This window comes from Puma concolor, chromosome A1, assembly GCF_028749965.1.
Source record: "Puma concolor isolate L17-30 chromosome A1, mPumCon1.1.hap2, whole genome shotgun sequence".
Classification (NCBI taxonomy): Eukaryota; Metazoa; Chordata; class Mammalia; order Carnivora; family Felidae; genus Puma; species Puma concolor.
In genome coordinates this window covers 218,617,209-218,637,622 of record NC_141667.1, presented here as the reverse complement: position 1 = coordinate 218,637,622, position 20,414 = coordinate 218,617,209, and positions in this window count along the sequence as shown.

Here is a 20,414-nt window from a genome sequence, read left to right as displayed (position 1 = left end):
ACTGGAGGTATCACAATCCCAGATTTCAAGATATACTACAAGCTGTAGTAATCAGACTGTATGGTGCTAGCACAAAAGCAGACACATAGATTAATGGGTCTAACAGAATGGAGAACCCAGAAATAAACCCACACTTATGTGGTCAACTAATCTATGGCAAAGAATTCAAGAATATACAATGAGAAAGAAGTATTTTCAATAAATGGTGTTGGGAAAACTGGACAGCTACATGCAAAAGGATAAATATGGGCCACTTTGTAACACCATATGCAAAAGTAAACCCAAATGGCTTAAGGATGTAAATATGAGACCTGGAATCATAAAAATCCTTGAAAAGAGCACATACAGTTGTTTCTATGACTTTAGCCATAGCACCATTTTTCTAGATATTTCTCCTCAGGGAAAAGAAACAAAAACAAAAATAAACTATTGGGACTACATCAAAATAAAAATCTGCAGAGCAAGGAAACAACAAAACTAAGACAACCTACTGAATGAGAGAAGATATTTGCAAATAATATATCCAATAAAGGTTTACTATCCAAAATATGTAAAGAATTTACACAACTTAACACCAGAAAAACAAGTAACACAATTAAAAATGGGCACAAGACATGGATATTTCTCCAAAGACGACATACAGAAAGCCAAAAGACACATGAAAAGATGCTCAACACCACTCATTATCAGGGAAATACAAAGCAAAACCACAATAAGATATCACTTCACACCTGTCAGAATGTCTAAAATAACAAGGGAAAAAAACCAAGTGTTGGTGAGGATGTAAAGGAAAAGGAACCCTCATGCACTGTTGATGGGAATGCTAACTGTTGCAGTCACTGTAGGAAACAGTATGGATGTTCCTCAAATGTTAAAAATAGGATTGCCAAATCACCCAGTAGTTTAACTACTGGGTAATTACCCAAAAAATACAGAAACACTAATTTGAAAAGATGTATTTATGCCTATGTTTACTGCAGCATTATTTACAGTAGCAAAAATATGGAAGCAGTTTGAGTGTCCATTGATAGATGAATGGATAAAGAGGCGATATATATACTATATATATTGTATATATGTATACACATATATAGTATATATATTGTATATATGCATACACATATGTATATATATGTATACACACACACACACACACACACACATATATATATATATATAACGGAACATTATTCAGCCATAAAAATAATAAAAGCTTGCCATTTGCAATAACACAGATGGAGCTAGGGAATATAATGCTACGTGAAAGAAGTCAGAAGAGAAAAATATGACATTATTTCAATCATGTGGAATTTAGGAAACAAAACAAATTACCAAAGGAAAAAAAGAGACAAACCAAAAACCAGACTCTTAAATATAGAGAACAAACTGGTAGTTAGCAGAGGGGAGGTGGGTGGGGGGATGGGTGAAATGGGTGAAGAGCATACCGGTTATGATGAACACTGAGTAATGTGTAGAATTGTTGAATCACTATACTGTATACCTGAAACTAATATAACACTGTACATAGTTACACTGGAATAAAAAATAATAGATAAGATCTTAATCCTGGCTTCCAACTATCTACATTAAAGCCTCAAATCTTTCACTATTTTTTTTCCCATAGAAATCCATCATACAAGAAAGGATTCCTGGTTGTATGCCTTCTGGCCTGACATCCTAGAATTCTTGTAATGGCTATGAATATGGAAAACACCACTTTACTCCCTCTTCTATTCTCTCTCTCTTTCTCTCTCTCCTTCCTCCTCTCTCTCCTCCTCGTACCTCCATATATTAATCAATGGACATTGTAAAAATAATATACCAATGAGAATCTCTTTAGTTTTTTCTTATTCTCTGAAAACTGTATGTTCCCATACAAGAAAACATATTAAAGTTATAAAGGACAAGTAGAATCATCTTGTATTCTTTGTAAGATCACCTAAAAAGCAAGGATCACCCTTGATAGGGAATACATGGACACATTTTTAAGGGTTCAGACCCAATACATGACATGTATTAATTCCTCTCTTTGAGAGGATAAATTTGTTCCACTGAATGTGTGCTCCAGATCTCTGTGCAAAGTTCTGGGACGGCATCTGTGAAGGAAGGGTGGTCCCATTTAGGTAGATGCTGTAATGGATCAGAGAGCCTGGACACTTTGAAAGTAGGTTCATCTCTGTTTGCAGAGCCTTGTGGAGTCCCTTACTAGCACCTTCAATGACTTTTACAGTTTCCATCTGAAGTCGTCAAAGGAAAAGAAGAAAAGGAGAGCTCTCCTCCTCTTGAGGCCCAACATTGTGGTTTCAAGATATGCACTACAAACTCTCAAACACATGCTTTTGGATGAAAGGCCATTGTTGCTTTGCAACCTGGCCCCTGTACAGAGAAAGGAAGGAGAGGCTGAAGAAAGACACAAGCCTCTCCAGGTTGGTAGGTGGCAGTTTTAATAAGCAAGGGAACTTAAGGGACTTGTCTTTGGTGGCTGGCTCCAGTAATATACTGTTCAGATGGGCTCAACAAGGTATTGTTATCTCATAGCCACACCCTACTGCAGGAAAGGTAAGTGGAGCATACATTCCAAGGACAGAGGAGGGGGTCAGGAGCTTCTGACTGCCTGAGTCCAGCTCGTGGGTCAATCTGTGGTTGTGTCCTCTTGATGACCTTCTCCAACAGCCATTACTTCTGAATTTACAGCTATATCCAGAGCCAATATGAGAAGCTACACTCCATCCCATCCCATTTTAGTTCACCAACACTTGAAACCCCCTCGAATATGGTCTGTAGGCTCTTGGAGAGCACAGAGATCAGCTGACTCTCAAGAGGTTTTAGGGATAACATGACACTGACCAAGATCACGAGAGCAGGCCATACCCCATCCTAAACCTGACAGGCATTGTCCTGACCATAGGATTGAGTAGATGGGACCCTGATGTGTTTTGGATATACAATAATGTGACTAAAGCAGGCATTGTGAAGGTGCTGGGAATACGAAGATGCATAACAGGGGGCCCCTTCTCTCAAAGACTGCCTACTACAATGGTTCTCAAACTTTGGCATTCATTAAAATCAAGGGCAAAGTTGTTTAAAATGTGGGTTATTGCCCTCCATGCCAGGTCGTGGTGGAATTTAGAATTCCACATTTTTAATAAATATTCCTCGGTGATTCCATTCAAGAATCATACTCTGTGATGTACTGAGCTAATGGGAAGAATTCTAAAAATAGAGAGAGAGAGAAAGAATGAGAGAATGAGAGAATGAGAGAATAGAGAGAGAGAGAGAGAGAGAGAGATGTGAAGAACAGGGCAAAAGGAAATATTTTTTCACAGAATTGTCAGCAATTACACCTGGCCAGAAAGTGTTCTTTATCTGCCCTGTGCATATGTGACATTTGGTCATCAGCTCATACTCAGAAATGATTAATCACATATACAATTTATGCATTTGTCTTTCATTTGGATCTGCTGAAGGAATGGCATGCTTGTGCACGCAGCTACTGAGTTCAGTTCAGGGGATTCCTAATTGAAAATGCACACCTCAGAGTAATACACAAGCATGAATATGTAGAAAGGGCCACTAGCCAAATTTATTATTTTCTCTTTTAACTATGTTTTTCTACTGGCAGAAAAAGAGGCAGTAACATCTCAGGTATATATGGTTGCCATAGGGACAGAAGTTGTGATTTGCTGGGGAACATTGCTGTAAATAGCAATAAAATAGCAATTCAGTGGAGGTCAGAAGCACAAAATCACTGAAGCTACAATCAAACCAGACAGCTTCTCAATCCATTCAATAGGAATTTTGCAGTTGCCACTGTAAGGTAAGGGGAAGAACGGTGAAATCAAGCCCAATATTTCACTCCTGTCTCCAAATGCCCTGAAGTCCTTTGGCCCTGAGCTTTCAAGACGTTGTGCCAGGAATTCTGGGTAGTAGAGAGGTCAGACAATAAACAACATTATTTTTAACCCAGTGACTCAAAAGTAAAAATTCAGAACTTCAGTGAGATTCTTCAATGTGATACTTTATGATCCAACAGAGAGACAAATAAGATTATATATTGTAAAGAAACCTGGAGTTTGCTGTTCAAGTTGACCTATGAGGCAATCTCTGTCTTCCTAAAAGATACATCTTAAGTATTGTTTAACAGATGGACATCATATGAATACACACACACACACGCACACACACACACACACACACACACACACATGCATACATATGTTAATATGTATATACACACATTAAATGTATCTAAGCTATAGTTTTTGTTGTTTTAAGTGGAGTAGGTTTAGCTAACAATGACCTCTCACTTTTCTGGCCTGTATCTTTCTCTCTGCACCCCCCCACTCCCCGCCTGGAACACAGTGGTTGGAGGATATGGGTCCAGCATGTCTTTCCATGTCTTTTCTCTAATTTTCTAGGGTAGGTGCCTGCATTCCTTACTCTGATGCCTCTTAGGATTTTCTGTAACAATTTTACTAGGGTTTGGTGACAGGGTGATAGTGGTATTTTGAAATGTGTATTTTAGGCTTTGCCTAAATATTAAATTTTTCTCTTTAATTATCAAGTAGTTAATAGTAGCCTATTTGTTGACTATTCCCAAGTGATGGAACATAACATATGTTCTCTATGTGAAATAGTGTAGGCAACACAGGAAAAGATTAAATGCTACATTGCCTTTCATAAATATGCCACTTAGGTATTGGAATGATTCAATTTAAGCTGAGTGCCTTTGAAATGATGTAGCCCAATATATACCTCTGAATGTTCACTCCTTAAAAGCCCTCGTGTCTAACAGGAGAAAGGAGGGTTCTCAGATGCATACATTCCATCTTTTGATGGTCTGGGTGAGCCATTAGTTTGTACACATCTGTCTTCTTTTATCAAAGCAGGCAATTATTTTCTCTGGGAACAAGCAAAGAAATAATTTGTACCAATGCTGGAAGAAAAACTAGCTATTTTGAACATGTTGGGGAGCTGTATGTCAGTCTCCAATGGTTCATGTTCTTAATTAGCATTCTTTTTCTTTTTTTTAAGTATCTTTACATTTGTTTTGCTTATTTGTTTTCAATATAGAGGTGAAGAGTTGAGTTAATGAGAGTTTAACATACTATCATTATCGTTCTTCTAGAATTTTTTGTTAATAGCTGTGTCTACCCTCTGGTCTCCACTTAATTACCCTCCTTACCTTGTCCCACGGCCCACCCCCTTACATTAGCAGTTACTCTCATGTTTTTAATATGTCCTTTTCCATGCATTTCATAAACATTTCTGGATAAAATTATATTCTTGAATAACATATAGAGGTTTTGTTTGTGTGTGTGTGTGTGATGTAATAAGTATAGTGATTGAGAGTATGGACCCTGGATCCACCTGCCTAAGTTGATACTCTAACTTCACTACATATGAGGCATGCGTCCTTGGGATTTGTTATTTAACATGTGTACCTCAGAATCTTCATCTGGACAGTCAGAATAATAGTGTCCATCTCAAAAGGCAGTTGTTTGGATTAAAATGCATATAAAGTGCTTAGAACAGTGCCTGGCACACAGTAAACACAACATAGATATTAGCTATTAGGTATAATTAATTTCACAAATGGTATTGAGAAACAGTTCATTTTTTTTCATAAAAGTTTGCAATATATTTACATGATCTATTCATTTTCTTTATGGGTATTTCTTCAGACTGTTGTATAATATTCCACAGCACGTGTCCTGTATATTTCACCTATAGTCATACTCTCAGATTGCTTCTGTCCTCCTATAATGTAGACAAGGCTATAATGAATATCCTTATGCTCCTTGAAGGATTGTGAGAAAATTTCTCTGGGTTATGTATCCAGCAGAGAGATTACTGGGACACTAGGTGTACGAATATTTATTTTGCCATTATGTTCTCTACATGGCCCTTATCAATAATGCTTGGGATCGTCCCTTTCATTCTCATCAATACATGTTATGATCTGGCTTCTGACTTGCCAGTTTGTCAGTAGGAAAATATTTCATCGATGTTTGAGTTTTTTACTTCTCTGATAGAGTTATGCATTTCTTTATCTATTTTTTAGCCATTTAAATTTTCTCCACACTCTTTGCCTATTTTTCTACTTCAGTTTCTGTACTTTTCTCACCATTTTATAGGAGTTTCTTGCATATTTTAGAAAGTAATCTCTTGTCAGTTTTAGACGGTACAAATGTCCTCTATCTGTAATTTGTCGGTTAATTTTGGTAAAGAATGCCCCTTACATTTATCTTTCAGCTAATTTGCATCGTAAAGAGATGTTGACATACCATCAAATGACTTTTCTTCATTTATTATGATAGTATGATTTTCCCTCTTTATTTCATTAATGTGAAGTATATTAAACAATTTTTTGATGTTAATTCTACTTCTCATTCCTGAGGCAAAACCAACTTGATCATGATGCATTTTTAATATAATATTGAAATTGGTTAGTTAAGAGAGAGGGAAGATGGCGGCGTAGGAGGACGCTGGGCTTACCGCGCGTCCTGCTGATCACTTAGATTCCACCTACACCTGCCTAAATAACCCAGAAAACCACCAGAGGATTACCAGAACGGAGTCGCCGGAGCCAAGCGCAGACCAGAGGCCCACGGAAGAGGGTAGGAAGGGCGGCGAGGCGGTGCGCGCTCCACGGACTGGCGGGAGGGAGCCGGGGTGGAGGGGCGGCTCCCCGGCCAAGCAGAGCCCCCGAGTCTGGCTTGCAAAAAGCGGAGGGGCCTGACGGACTGTGTTCCGACAGCAAGCGCGACTTAGTGTCTGGGAGGTCATAAGTTAACAGCTCTGCTCAGAAAGCGGGAAGGCTGGAGGACAAAGGGAAGGAGAGCTGCTGAGCCCCCGGACGACAGAGCTCAGTTTGGTGGGGAACAAAGGCGCTTGCCAGCGCCATCTCCCCGCCCATCCCCCAGCCAAAATCCCAAAGAGAACCAGTTCCTGCCAGGGAACTTGCTCGCTCTGCGCAAACACCCAACTCTGCGCTTCTGCAGAGCCAAACCTCCGGCAGCGGATCTGACTCCCTCCTGCTGCCACAGGGCCCCTCCTGAAGTGGATCACCTAAGGACAAGCAAGCTAAGCCTGCCCCTCCTGCCCCTGTGCACCTTGCCTACCCACCCTAGCTAAGACGCCAGATCCCCAGCATCACAAGCCTGGCAGTGTGCAAGTAGCCCAGACAGGCCACCCCACCCCACAGTGAATCCCGCCCCTAGGAGAGGGGAAGAGAAGGCACGCACCAGTCTGACTGTGGACACAGCGGTGGGCTGGGGGCAGACATCAGGTCTGACTGCGGCTCCGCCCACCAACTCCAGTTATACACCACAGCACAGGGGAAGTGCCCTGCAGGTCCTCACCACACCTGGGACTATCCAAAATGACCAAGTGGAAGAATTCCCCTCAGAAGAATCTCCAGGAAATAACAACAGCTAATGAGCTGATCAAAAAGGATTTCAATAATATAACAGAAAGTGAATTTAGAATAATAGTCATAAAATTAATCGCTGGGCTTGAAAACAGTATAGCGGACAGCAGAGAATCTCTTGCTACAGAGATCAAGGGACTAAGGAACAGTCACGAGGAGCTGAAAAACGCTTTAAACGAAATGCATAACAAAATGGAAAGCACCACGGCTCGGATTGAAGAGGCAGAGGAGAGAATAGGTGAACTAGAAGATAAAGTTATGGAAAAAGAGGAAGCTGAGAAAAAGAGAGATAAAAAAATCCAGGAGTATGAGGGGAAAATTAGAGAACTAAGTGATACACTAAAAAGAAATAATATACGCATAATAGGTATCCCAGAGGAGGAAGAGAGAGGGAAAGGTGCTGAAGGGGTACTTGAAGAAATCATAGCTGAGAACTTCCCTGAACTGGGGAAGGAAAAAGGCATTGAAATCCAAGAGGCACAGAGAACTCCCTTCAGACGTAACTTGAATCGATCTTCTGCACGACATATCATAGTGAAACTGGCAAAATACAAGGATAAAGAGAAAATTCTGAAAGCAGCAAGGGGTAAACGTGCCCTCACATATAAAGGGAAACCTATAAGACACGTGACTGATCTCTCTTTTGAAACTTGGCAGGCCAGAAAGAATTGGCACGAGATTTTCAGTGTGCTAGACAGAAAAAATATGCAGCCGAGAATCCTTTATCCAGCAAGTCTGTCATTTAGAATAGAAGGAGAGATAAAGGTCTTCCCAAACAAACAAAAACTGAAGGAATTTGTCACCACTAAACCAGCCCTACAAGAGATCCTAAGGGGGACCCTGTCAGACAAAGTACCAGAGACATCACTACAAGCATAAAACATACAGACATCACAATGACTCTAAACCCATACCTTTCTATAATAACACTGAATGTAAATGGATTAAATGCGCCAACCAAAAGACATAGGGTATCAGAATGGATAAAAAAACAAGACCCATCTATTTGCTGTCTACAAGAGACTCATTTTAGACCTGAGGACACCTTTAGATTGAGAGTGAGGGGATGGAGATCTATTTATCATGCTACTGGAAGCCAAAAGAAAGCTGGAGTAGCCATCCTTATATCAGACAAACTAGACTTTAAATTAAAAGCTGTAACAAGAGATGAAGAAGGACATTATGTAATAGTGACAGGGTCTATCCATCAGGAAGAGCTAACAATTATAAATGTCTATGCGCCGAATACCGGAGCGCCCAAATATATAAAACAATTACTCATAAACATAAGCAACCTTATTGAGAAGAATGTGGTAATTGCAGGGGACTTTAACACCCCACTTACAGAAATGGATAGATCATCTAGACACACGGTCAATAAAGAAACAAGGGCCCTGAATGACACATTGGATCAGATGGACTTGACAGATATATTTAGAACTCTGCATCCCAAAGCAACAGAATATACTTTCTTCTCGAGTGCACATGGAACATTCTCCAATATAGATCATATACTGGGTCACAAAACAGCCCTTCATAAGTTTACAAGAATTGAAATCATACCATGCATACTTTCAGACCACAATGCTATGAAGCTTGAAATCAACCACAGAAAAAAGTCTGGAAAACCTCCAAAAGCATGGAGGTTAAAGAACACCCTACTAACGAATGAGTGGGTCAACCAGGCAATTAGAGAAGAAATTAAAAAATACATGGAAACAAACGAAAATGAAAATACAACAATCCAAACGCTTTGGGACGCAGCGAAGGCAGTCCTGAGAGGAAAATACATTGCAATCCAGGCCTATCTCAAGAAACAAGAAAAATCCCAAATACAAAATCTAACAGCACACCTAAAGGAAATAGAAGCAGAACAGCAAAGGCAGCCTAAACCCAGCAGAAGAAGAGAAATAATAAAGATCAGAGCAGAAATAAACAATATAGAATCTAAAAAAACGGTAGAGCAGATCAACGAAACCAAGAGTTGGTTTTTTGAAAAAATAAACAAAATTGACAAACCTCTAGCCAGGCTTCTCAAAAAAAAAAAGGGAGATGACCCAAATAGATAAAATCATGAATGAAAATGGAATTATTACAACCAATCCCTCAGAGATACAAACAATTATCAGGGAATACTATGAAAAATTATATGCCAACAAATTGGACAACCTGGAAGAAATGGACAAATTCTTGAACACCCACACTCTTCCAAAACTCAATCAGGAGGAAATAGAAAGCTTGAACAGACCCATCACCAGCGAAGAAATTGAATCGGTTATCACAAATCTCCCAACAAATAAGAGTCCAGGACCAGATGGCTTCCCAGGGGAGTTCTACCAGACGTTTAAAGCAGAGATAATACCTATCCTTCTCAAGCTATTCCAAGAAATAGAAAGGGAAGGAAAACTTCCAGACTCATTCTATGAAGCCAGTATTACTTTGATTCCTAAACCAGACAGAGACCCAGTAAAAAAAGAGAACTACAGGCCAATATCCCTGATGAATATGGATGCCAAAATTCTCAATAAGATACTAGCAAATTGAATTCAACGGCATATAAAAAGAATTATTCACCATGATCAAGTGGGATTCATTCCTGGGATGCAGGGCTGGTTCAACATTCGCAAATCAATCGATACATCACATTAACAAAAAAAAAGAGAAGAACCATATGATCCTGTCAATCGATGCAGAAAAGGCCTTTGACAAAATCCAGCACCCTTTCTTAATAAAAACTCTTGAGAAAGTCGGGATAGAAGGAACATACTTAAAGATCATAAAAGCCATTTATGAAAAGCCCACAGCTAACATCATCCTCAACGGGGAAAAACTGAGAGCTTTTTCCCTGAGATCAGGAACACGACAGGGATGCCCACTCTCACCGCTGTTGTTTAACATAGTGCTGGAAGTTCTAGCATCAGCAATCAGACAACAAAAGGAAATCAAAGGCGTCAAAATTGGCAAAGATGAAGTCAAGCTTTCGCTCTTTGCAGATGACATGATAATATACATGGAAAATCCGATAGACTCCACCAAAAGTCTGCTAGAACTGATACATGAATTCAGCAAAGTTGCAGGATACAAAATCAATGTACAGAAATCAGTTGCATTCGTATACACTAACAATGAAGCAACAGAAAGACAAATAAAGAAACTGATCCCATTCACAATTGCACCAAGAAGCATAAAATACCTAGGAATAAATCTAACCAAAGATGTAAAGGATCTGTATGCTGAAAACTATAGAAAGCTTATGAAGGTAATTGAAGAAGATTTAAAGAAATGGAAAGACATTCCCTGCTCATGGATTGGAAGAATAAATATTGTCAAAATGTCAATACTACCCAAAGCTATCTACACATTCAATGCAATCCCAATCAAAATTGCACCAGCATTCTTCTCGAAACTAGAACAAGCAATCCTAAAATTCATATGGAACCACAAAAGGCCCCGAATAGCCAAAGTAATTTTGAAGACGAAGACCAAAGCAGGAGGCATCACAATCCCAGACTTTAGCCTCTACTACAAAGCTGTAATCATCAAGACAGCATGGTATTGGCAGAAAAACAGACACATAGACCAATGGAATAGAATAGAAACCCCAGAACTAGACCCACAAACGTATGGCCAACTCATCTTTGACAAAGCAGGAAAGAACATCCAATGGAAAAAAGACAGTCTCTTTAACAAATGGTGCTGGGAGAACTGGACAGCAACATGCAGAAGGTTGAAACTAGACCACTTTCTCACACCATTCACAAAAATAAACTCAAAATGGATAAAGGACCTGAATGTGAGACAGGAAACCATCAAAACCTTAGAGGAGAAAGCAGGAAAAGACCTCTCTGACCTCAGCCGTAGCAATCTCTTCCTCGACACATCCCCAAAGGCAAGGGAATTAAAAGCAAAAGTGAATTCCTGGGACCTTATGAAGATAAAAAGCTTCTGCACAGCAAAGGAAACAACCAACAAAACTAAAAGGCAACCAACGGAATGGGAAAAGATATTTGCAAATGACATATCGGACAAAGGGCTAGTATCCAAAATCTATAAAGAGCTCACCAAACTCCACACCCGAAAAGCAAATACCCCAGTGAAGAAATGGGCAGAAAACATGAATAGACACTTCTCTAAAGAAGACATCCGGATGGCCAACAGGCACATGAAAAGATGTTCAGCGTCGCTCCTTATCAGGGAAATACAAATCAAAACCACACTCAGGTATCACCTCACGCCAGTCAGAGTGGCCAAAATGAACAAATCAGGAGACTATAGATGCTGGAGAGGATGTGGAGAAACGGGAACCCTCTTGCACTGTTGGTGGGAATGCAAATTGGTGCAGCCACTCTGGAAAGCAGTGTGGAGGTTCCTCAGAAAATTAAAAATAGACCTACCCTATGACCCAGCAATAGCACTGCTAGGAATTTATCCAAGGGACACAGGAGTACTGATGCATAGGGGCACTTGTACCCCAATGTTCATAGCAGCACTCTCAACAATAGCCAAATTATGGAAAGAGCCTAAATGTCCATCAACTGATGAATGGATAAAGAAATTGTGGTTTATATACACAATGGAGTACTACGTAGCAATGAGAAAAAATGAAATATGGCCTTTTGTAGCAACGTGGATGGAACTGGAGAGTGTGATGCTAAGTGAAATAAGCCATACAGAGAAAGACAGATACCATATGGTTTCACTCTTATGTGGATCCTGAGAAACTTAAGAGAAACCCATGGGGGAGGGGAAAAAAAAAAAAAAGAGGTTAGAGTGGGAGAGAGCCAAAGCATAAGAGACTGTTGAGAACTGAGAACAAACTAAGGGTTGATGGGGGGTGGGAGGGAGGAGAGGGTGGGTGATGGGTACTGAGGAGGGCACCTTTTGGGATGAGCACTGGGTGTTGTATGGAAACCAATTTGACAATAAATTTCATATATAAAAAAAAAAAAAGAGAAAAAAAAAAGAAATTGGTTAGTTAAAATTTTATTTAGAATTTTTATGTGTATGGCCGTGAGTGAAGAGTTATTCTATTCCTTTTTTTTTCTAGCTTTTTCAATTGAAAGCTTAACATATTTGTTTCCTACCTTTCTTGTGTTTTTTAATAAATGTATTAAAAATTATAAATTTCTAAGTATTTCTTTAGCTATGTTCTCCATAATTTGGCACATAATCCTTTATTTAATCCCAATATTCTCTCATATTGCTGTTTATCATACAAAAATTCCATTTAGTGGCATACTTTGTAGTTTCCAGTTAAATGTCCTTTTAGTTATATCTTTATAATTGATTTCCAATTTTGTTGCATAATATACTCTGTACAATAGCATTTCTTTGGCAGTATTGATGCTTTGTAATTAGTATTATTTTTTGACTGTTCTAATGTGAGCATGAAAAAATGTGAATATGAATGTGCATATATATATACATATATATATACACCCCCCCCAAAAAAATACATGCACATTTATCAATATAAACTGATTTTTTCATGTTATTGAGATTTTCAATTACTTATTTTTTGGCTACTTGATCTATCAGTTTCTGAGGGGAGTGGTTATAATCTATGACTACAATTTTTGTTATTCAAGTTTACAAATATAGCTAAAGTATCAGAATATACTCTAAGACAATACATTAAAAAGTCCCCTGCCCCATGTCCCTTTTTATTCATTTTTTTTTTTTTTTGCTGAGTTGTAAGAGGTCTTTATTTTTTTTAATATGAAATTTATTGTCAAATTGGTTTCCATACAACACCCAGTGCTCATCCCAACAGGTGCCCTCCTCAATACCCATCACCCACCCTCCCCTCCCTTCCACCCCCATCAACCCTCAGTTTGTTCTCAGTTTTTAAGAGTCTCTTATGCTTTGGCTCTCTCCCTCTCTAACCCCATGTCCCTTGAACCTCATTTTCTTCCAAGAAAAAACTCAAACTTTCCTCTCTTTTAGTTACCATTTACCTGGAGTATCTTCTCTCCATCCCCTTACTTTCAGCCTGTTTGTGTCCTTAACACTAAGATGAGCCTCTTACAGACAATTGGATCTTGGTGTTTTTGTTTTTCTTTTTAAATGCATTCAGCCACCTCATATGTTTTGATTGAGGTGGGTTAATATATTTACATTGAAAAATTTGTTGATAGGAGAAGCTGTGACCTAGGGGTTCTCTTCCTCATTGGTTTTGCATTCCCTCAGAGTGCAGTATTCTGTCAATTAGTTCCGGGTTTCTCCCCAGAGAATTTGTTCATGAAATTATTGGTGGTCCAGGGCTTCCTATTCTGTCAGACAGTTGATGTCATTCCCCCTTCAGAATTTCCATTCTAATCCATTCTCTACAAAGCAGCCTGTCTCACCTTTTCAAATACCTCAGCCAAGCTCAACATGGCTCAGCATGATCATGTTCTTGCCTTTCTCTCCAATCTAAAGAAATGGTATTCTCTGTCCACCTCTCACTAAATTTCTGTTCATAAAACACACCCCATTCTCAGTAGGCACATGTTAGTGTGTGTGTGTGTGTGTGTGTGTGTGTGTGTGTGAGAGAGAGAGAGAGAGAGAGAGAGAGAGAGAGAGAGAGAGAGATGTTGTTTCCCCACTAGTCATTGCCCATTTTCAAATGTCAACTTGAATAATACCTCTTTGGAGAAGTTCCTACTGATCATTCACTCTGAAGTGATTCCTCCCCAGCATCCTTTCCCCTAGTGTCACTTTTTAAAATGTTATTTGGGGCGCCTGGGTGGCGCAGTCGGTTAAGCGTCCGACTTCAGCCAGGTCACGATCTCGCGGTCCGTGAGTTCGAGCCCCGCGTCAGGCTCTGGGCTGATGGCTCAGAGCCTGGAGCCTGTTTCCGATTCTGTGTCTCCCTCTCTCTCTGCCCCTCCCCCGTGCATGCTCTGTCTCTCTCTGTCCCAAAAATAAATAAACGTTGAAAAAAAAATTAAAATATTATTTATTTTTGAGAGAGCAAGAGCAAGAGCGGGGAAGAGAGAGAGAGAGAGAGAGAGAGAGAGAGAGAGAGAGAGAGGGAGAGAGAGCATCTCAAGCAGGCCCATGCTCAGCATGGGCTCAGTGGAGCTCTATCTCATGACAATGAGATCATGACCTGAGCCAAAAACAGGAGTCAGATGCTTAACCAACTGAGCCACCCAGGCACCCCTAGTGTCACTTTCTTTTCCTCTGTATCATTTATCACAGTTGTAATTATGTTGGCATTTTTTTGTTTACTTTGTGTCTATTTCTCCAGGTAGGTTGCAAATGCCACAGGACAGGTGCCATGTCTGTTTTGCTCACCACTATGTCCCTACCTGATGGTGCCTGGAATATCGTAGGGATATAGTGAAGATGCATAGACTGAATTGCCTGCTAGGAGAGCATTTCTCTGTAGATTTGGCTGAATCAGCTATGGCATGGGCATGTGGGTGTTTTCTGTACCTTTAACGTCAACATTTCATCTCTTGCAACAGATGGAATTTAGAAAATGAAAAAGAACAAAGGAAAATGGTTTTTAAATGTCCACATTTGTTATGTATGTGTTGGTGGAGTTTTGAGGGAGAGGAAAAGGGGGAAATTAGAAGATAGGGTGCTTACATGGTAATAAAATTAATTCCATGTATTTACAGTTTCTTGAAATGTGGAGCAATTTATTCATTCCCTGAGAGCCTACTATGCATGAGGCTATGAACTAGATGCTATAGAATATTTAGATCTATAGTCCAATCTCTGAGAATCTGCACTTAAACATGCAATGGCGGGTGTGGAGAAAGCTATATATAATACAAAGCATAATTGCTTTACGTGTAGTGTATTCCCACAAAGCTTAGGACAGGGAGGGCATCAGGTAGGACCTCAGGACACAGATGGCAGCTTAGCATCAAAGCAAAGGCAGGAGTTTGAGAAGCAGTATTTGGTCTTCCCTGCTTTCCAATAATGAGAGCAATACTGTACAATGATCAAACTCTACAGTCACAATTAGTTAATTAGGATGGTCTCCTCATGGATGTTGGCATTAGAAATGAAACTATATGCTGCATAAAAACTGCACACAAGTTAAAATTTTAAGACACTTAAAATGGGAGTCAAAAGAGGTTATTTTATGCCAATTAACTGAATTTTTGTTTTGTGATTAGCCTAAAAGGAACTTAAAACTAACCTGAATCATGACTTCTCTTCAGTGAGCCATTATGAATTTGAGAAAAAGGGATTTTCAACACTCTCCATAAAGTTTTAAGCAAATGCAGTCTATGAATTTTTTTAAAGCAGAAATCAAGTAATTCATCTACCAAAATATTTTTGTCTATGTGAATATAAACCCACTTCAATTTAGGACACAATCTGATTTGGTTTGAACAAAATTCTATTTTCCTTTATAACCTTCCTTAGATCATACCATATCCAGCACAGCTAATTGCTTTTCAGCATTTAAATGTGAGAGGGGACTTCACTCTCCTCTCTCAAGGCAATTTGGTACGTAAATAGCAAGGCAGTGTTCTGACTCATGTAAGTCACACAGTAGTCTGTAAATGTTACAACCTTTCTTTAAAGGTGAAATGATAAACGCAAAGTGACCCCTAAGGATTTAATAATTCAAGCGGTCTAGTTTTCTGTTACATAATCTCCTTTTCCTTAGAAAACGTTTAGTTATATGCCCTTTACAGTGGTAAATTAAATAGGAGGACCTAAGAAAAGGAAACTGCATATGAGATTCTCTGTCTTCCTAGGGCAATAGGGGTCTGCAGTATAGCAGAGGGGCTCATTAAAGAATGACACATTCTATGTAGACTTAGATCAGTACAAGAGAGCCTTCAATTTCACAGTACTTCTATTAGGAAAACTAAACCATAATAAACTGGAAGCTTCAGTAGAAAAATAAATTTCAATCAAAGATTTGGTTAAAAAATCAAACGGGGAAGTGAGAAAAATCAGGCTCTATGATAAAAAAATTAAAAATTGCATGGTATAAATTTTAAAACCGTCAAAGTTACAGTCATTTTGCAAGAATGTGTGGTCACATTTACGTAAAGCAAACCTGCCTATGGTTAGTCTTGGGTCTAACGTATTTTCACATTTAAAATACTGAAATGAAATGAAATGAAATGAAATGAAATGAAATGAAATGAAATGAAATGAAATGAAATGAAATGAAATGAAAGTTGATCCTGCCTGCTTAGCACTGAAAGGGTCAGGAACTCAGTCTATAGAAAGTTCTCATAAGATACCCAGATCTCAGTCCACCTTCGAGTCTTGTAAAATATATTTCGGAACGAGAATTAATGTTTAACCTCTGAGCAACTTCTGGCTCTAAATGACATTATTTATAGTCACACAAGATTCAGGAGATTGAGCTACTTGGTTCAGGCTCTGGATTTTCAGTGAAATGTCTGATGGATTCTGCCCCAGTCTCTTCACAGGACCAGGAAGAATCCATTGAAGGTAATATAAGAATTCAACACACAGTCGTTGTTTTTTTAATAACAGTACTTGTTTGAGAAATTTTAGGTTCACAGCAAGAGTGAGAAGAAAATACCAAGTTCTCCTATATTCCCTTTCCCTGACTTGTGATGCTTCCTTCTCTATCATCATCCCCCTACCAGAGAAGTACATTTGCTACAATCTGTGAATCTACTTTGGCACATCATTATCTCCAAAAGTCCCTAACTTATATTAGGGTTCCCTCTTGGTATTGTGCATTCTATGGGTTTTGACAAACGTATGACGACATGCATCTGATAGTATTTTTTTAGGTTTGATAATGCAGGAAATTAATTTGAAACAGATTCACAAATTTGAAATTCTAGTGAAAGAAAAATTGTACCAGGTAAGTGAGACAGGCAGGAAGACTTTATTCAAGACTACTGCAATAGGGGTCAAGACAATTATAGTAGAGGAGAGAGATTAAACTCTGCTCCGCTGAAATAAAAGATAAGAGAGTTTCTAAGTGCTGGAGTGAGATGGTAGAAAAGTACTGGAGGATGTGGAGGGGGAGTTTTTATTAAGGGAATTAAATTTTAATTAAGGGAGTTCCTTAATGTGATTAAACCATCTGTGTTTGCTAACTGTAAATTACCTAAGTTAGGTTCCTACCCTCCCTCAGAGACTGGAAGACAAGGGCCACGAATAACCTTGATGATTACATTTCAAAGGGATGACTCCCAGCTCCTGAGAAACATGTTCCTGGATTGTGAAGCCAGCAAGAGGCTGGGAGAAAATTTACATCTCAAAGAAGCAGAGAAATAATTTACAATTGCAAATTTGCTAAAGGCACTGCTCTAAGAAAAAGGAAGTCAGGGACCTCTAGTCAGGAAGAAACCTTTCTGAAGTTCAGACAAACTGAAAGGAACATTAATGGCCTCCTGGTTGGTTCCATAGAATAGATTTCAGGTGGTCACCAATGAACTGCTGTCTCAATTCTTTGAAAATAAAATTTCATATATCATGACTAAAACTGACCCCAGTTTCCTAAATCAGGACAATTTCCAAAGACTTCACACTTGGTATAGAGACCACGGGATTGAGTGGTGAGTGCAGGAGGCAGCAGAGAAGGAGGAGTGGAGTCGGCACTTCTGAATAAAAGAGGTCACTGCAGGGGCGCCTGGGTGGCGCAGTCGGTTAAGCGTCCGACTTCAGCCAGGTCACGATCTCGCGGTCCGTGAGTTCGAGCCCCGCGTCGGGCTCTGGGCTGATGGCTCAGAGCCTGGAGCCTGTTTCCGACTCTGTGTCTCCCTCTCTCTCTGCCCCTCCCCCGTTCATGCTCTGTCTCTCTCTGTCCCAAAAAAAATAAAATAAACATTGAAAAAAAAAAATTAAAAAAAAAAAAAAAAAAAGAGGTCACTGCAGACATGGAATTGTAGGCTTGGCAACAGCACCTTTTCTAATTTTTTCCCTCTTTCTCATAACTCTCAGTGACTTACTGCTTTTTTATGTCTCTATTCTCCCTCTGAAACTACCTTGGTTCCACATGTGTGTGCATATTGAAATAAAGCAATGACACAGTGGATACCAGGAACAATGCTGTGCATAACTAACTCCTGTTTAATTCAGATCCATGGACGTGACCTTCTTTAGGGACAATAGAAGCCTCTCTATAGTAGCAACTTTAGATTCAGTGCATCAAGTAATTAATTGCCTTCTAAGATGAAACTTCAGGCTGTGGTAGTATTGTTTATTAGGGAAGATGTTCTTGGACTCTAACTCTGAGATCATGGTCTTAAAAAGAAATCAAGGCAGTGGCAATGTGCACACCGGTACTGGAGAGTGGGAGCCTAGACTGTGACCAGCTGGTTTAGCCAGACTCACCTCCTCAGTTCAACAGCCAAGCATTGTCGACTGATTGCAGCCGTTTGCACATATGCACATGTTGAACTCCCATTTGCTCACTACTTTCAGGGAAGAATTTTCTTTCTTTTTGTTTTTTTATGTTTATTTATGTATTTTGAGAGAAAGATAGAAAGAGAGAAAAAGAGAGGGAGGGAGGGACAAAGGGGCAGAGAGAGAGGGAAAGAGAGAATCCCAAGCAGGCTCCACATTCAGCACAGAGTCTGACGCAGGGCTTGATCCCACAAACTGTGAAATAGCGACCTGAGCTGAAATCAAGAGTCAGACGCTTAACTGATTAAGGCACCCAGGTGCCCCTCGGGGAAGCATTTTCTAATGATATCCTGAGCTATGACCAGGGGTGGAGCAGAAAGAGAACAAGGGTTGGGAATTATATTCCTAAGATAATAGGGACCAGGAATGTCTCTACTTACCTAGAGTGGGGTTTCTGAGACCAGAAACTGCCAGAGAAGATGAGAACATAAATTTTTGATTATAGTATATTACAGAAGTTAGGGATGGTTCTAATTTGAGAATTGGAATATAAGGATGACCATCCATCTTCCTAATGTACAAGCCAAAGTCTCTCTTCCCCTCAAAATTCAGATGCCAAAATATTCTCTTTTACTCTATGGTTTATCTGTCTGTGGTAGGGGAGAGGGGCTAAACTCTGTCTCCAGACTGAAAGCAAAGTCTTGGCTCTCTTCCCCTTTGAAGGAAGCTGAGTGCACTCCTCTGCCAGGCTCCCCTCACTTCTCTTCCTACTCTACAGTTCTCACTTCAGTGCTAGTCCTGTACCCAGATAACTGTTCTGGAGAGAAAAGACTTAGAATTTTAGGAATGCTGGAGGGTGCCTGGATGGCTTAGTCAGTTAAGCAGCTGACTTCAGCTCAGGTCATGATCTTGCGGTCTGTGAGTTTGAGACCTGCATCAGTCTCTGTGCTGACAGCTTGGAGCCTGGAGCCTGCTGCAGATTCTGTGTCTCTCTCTCTGTTCCTCCCCCACTCCCACTCTGTCTCTCTCTCAAAAATAAATAAAGATTAAAAAAGAATTTTAGGAATGCTGAATATCTTAAGGTCATTAGAGGGACATTGAAAAGGAGATGCGTAGGGGTCATTTTATCCCCAAATTCTTATCTTGGAAATATTGGGAAATGCATGTTGAGTTAGAAAAGGATAGATAGGAAACCAGAGGCTGAATTTTTGCTCTAGATATCAGCAGGTGCTTCCTCTACTTAATTCCTACATTCAGTTACCCCATCATTTTCCATGTTGACTTCATGGTTGTTCCTTTTCAGTTCAAGGCTTCAATGCTTTTGCCTTCATTCATGTTCACTCTTATGTGCATGAGAGACACTCTCATGTCTCGTGTCCACCTTGCTGCCTATTCCTCTGGTCTTATTAGATGAGCCACTCTTAGAGCCATCTACTCACTCAGAAACACTAAAGGGTGTGGAAATCACGAGCGCTGACTAGTGCAGTCTGGGCAGTGTGTTGTTTCCATTTGGAGTACTGACTGCTCTGGACACATTATGTACAAATATGCCTTATCTTTATGGAATCTAGGCTAAATGTTCCAAGAAATGGTTTCAAAAGGCCTCCAGGGACAATCAGACTTTATCCACTTTGACTTCCACATAGAAGTTCTTATTGCGCAAGCTTGGTCTCTTTTCATTCTCTCT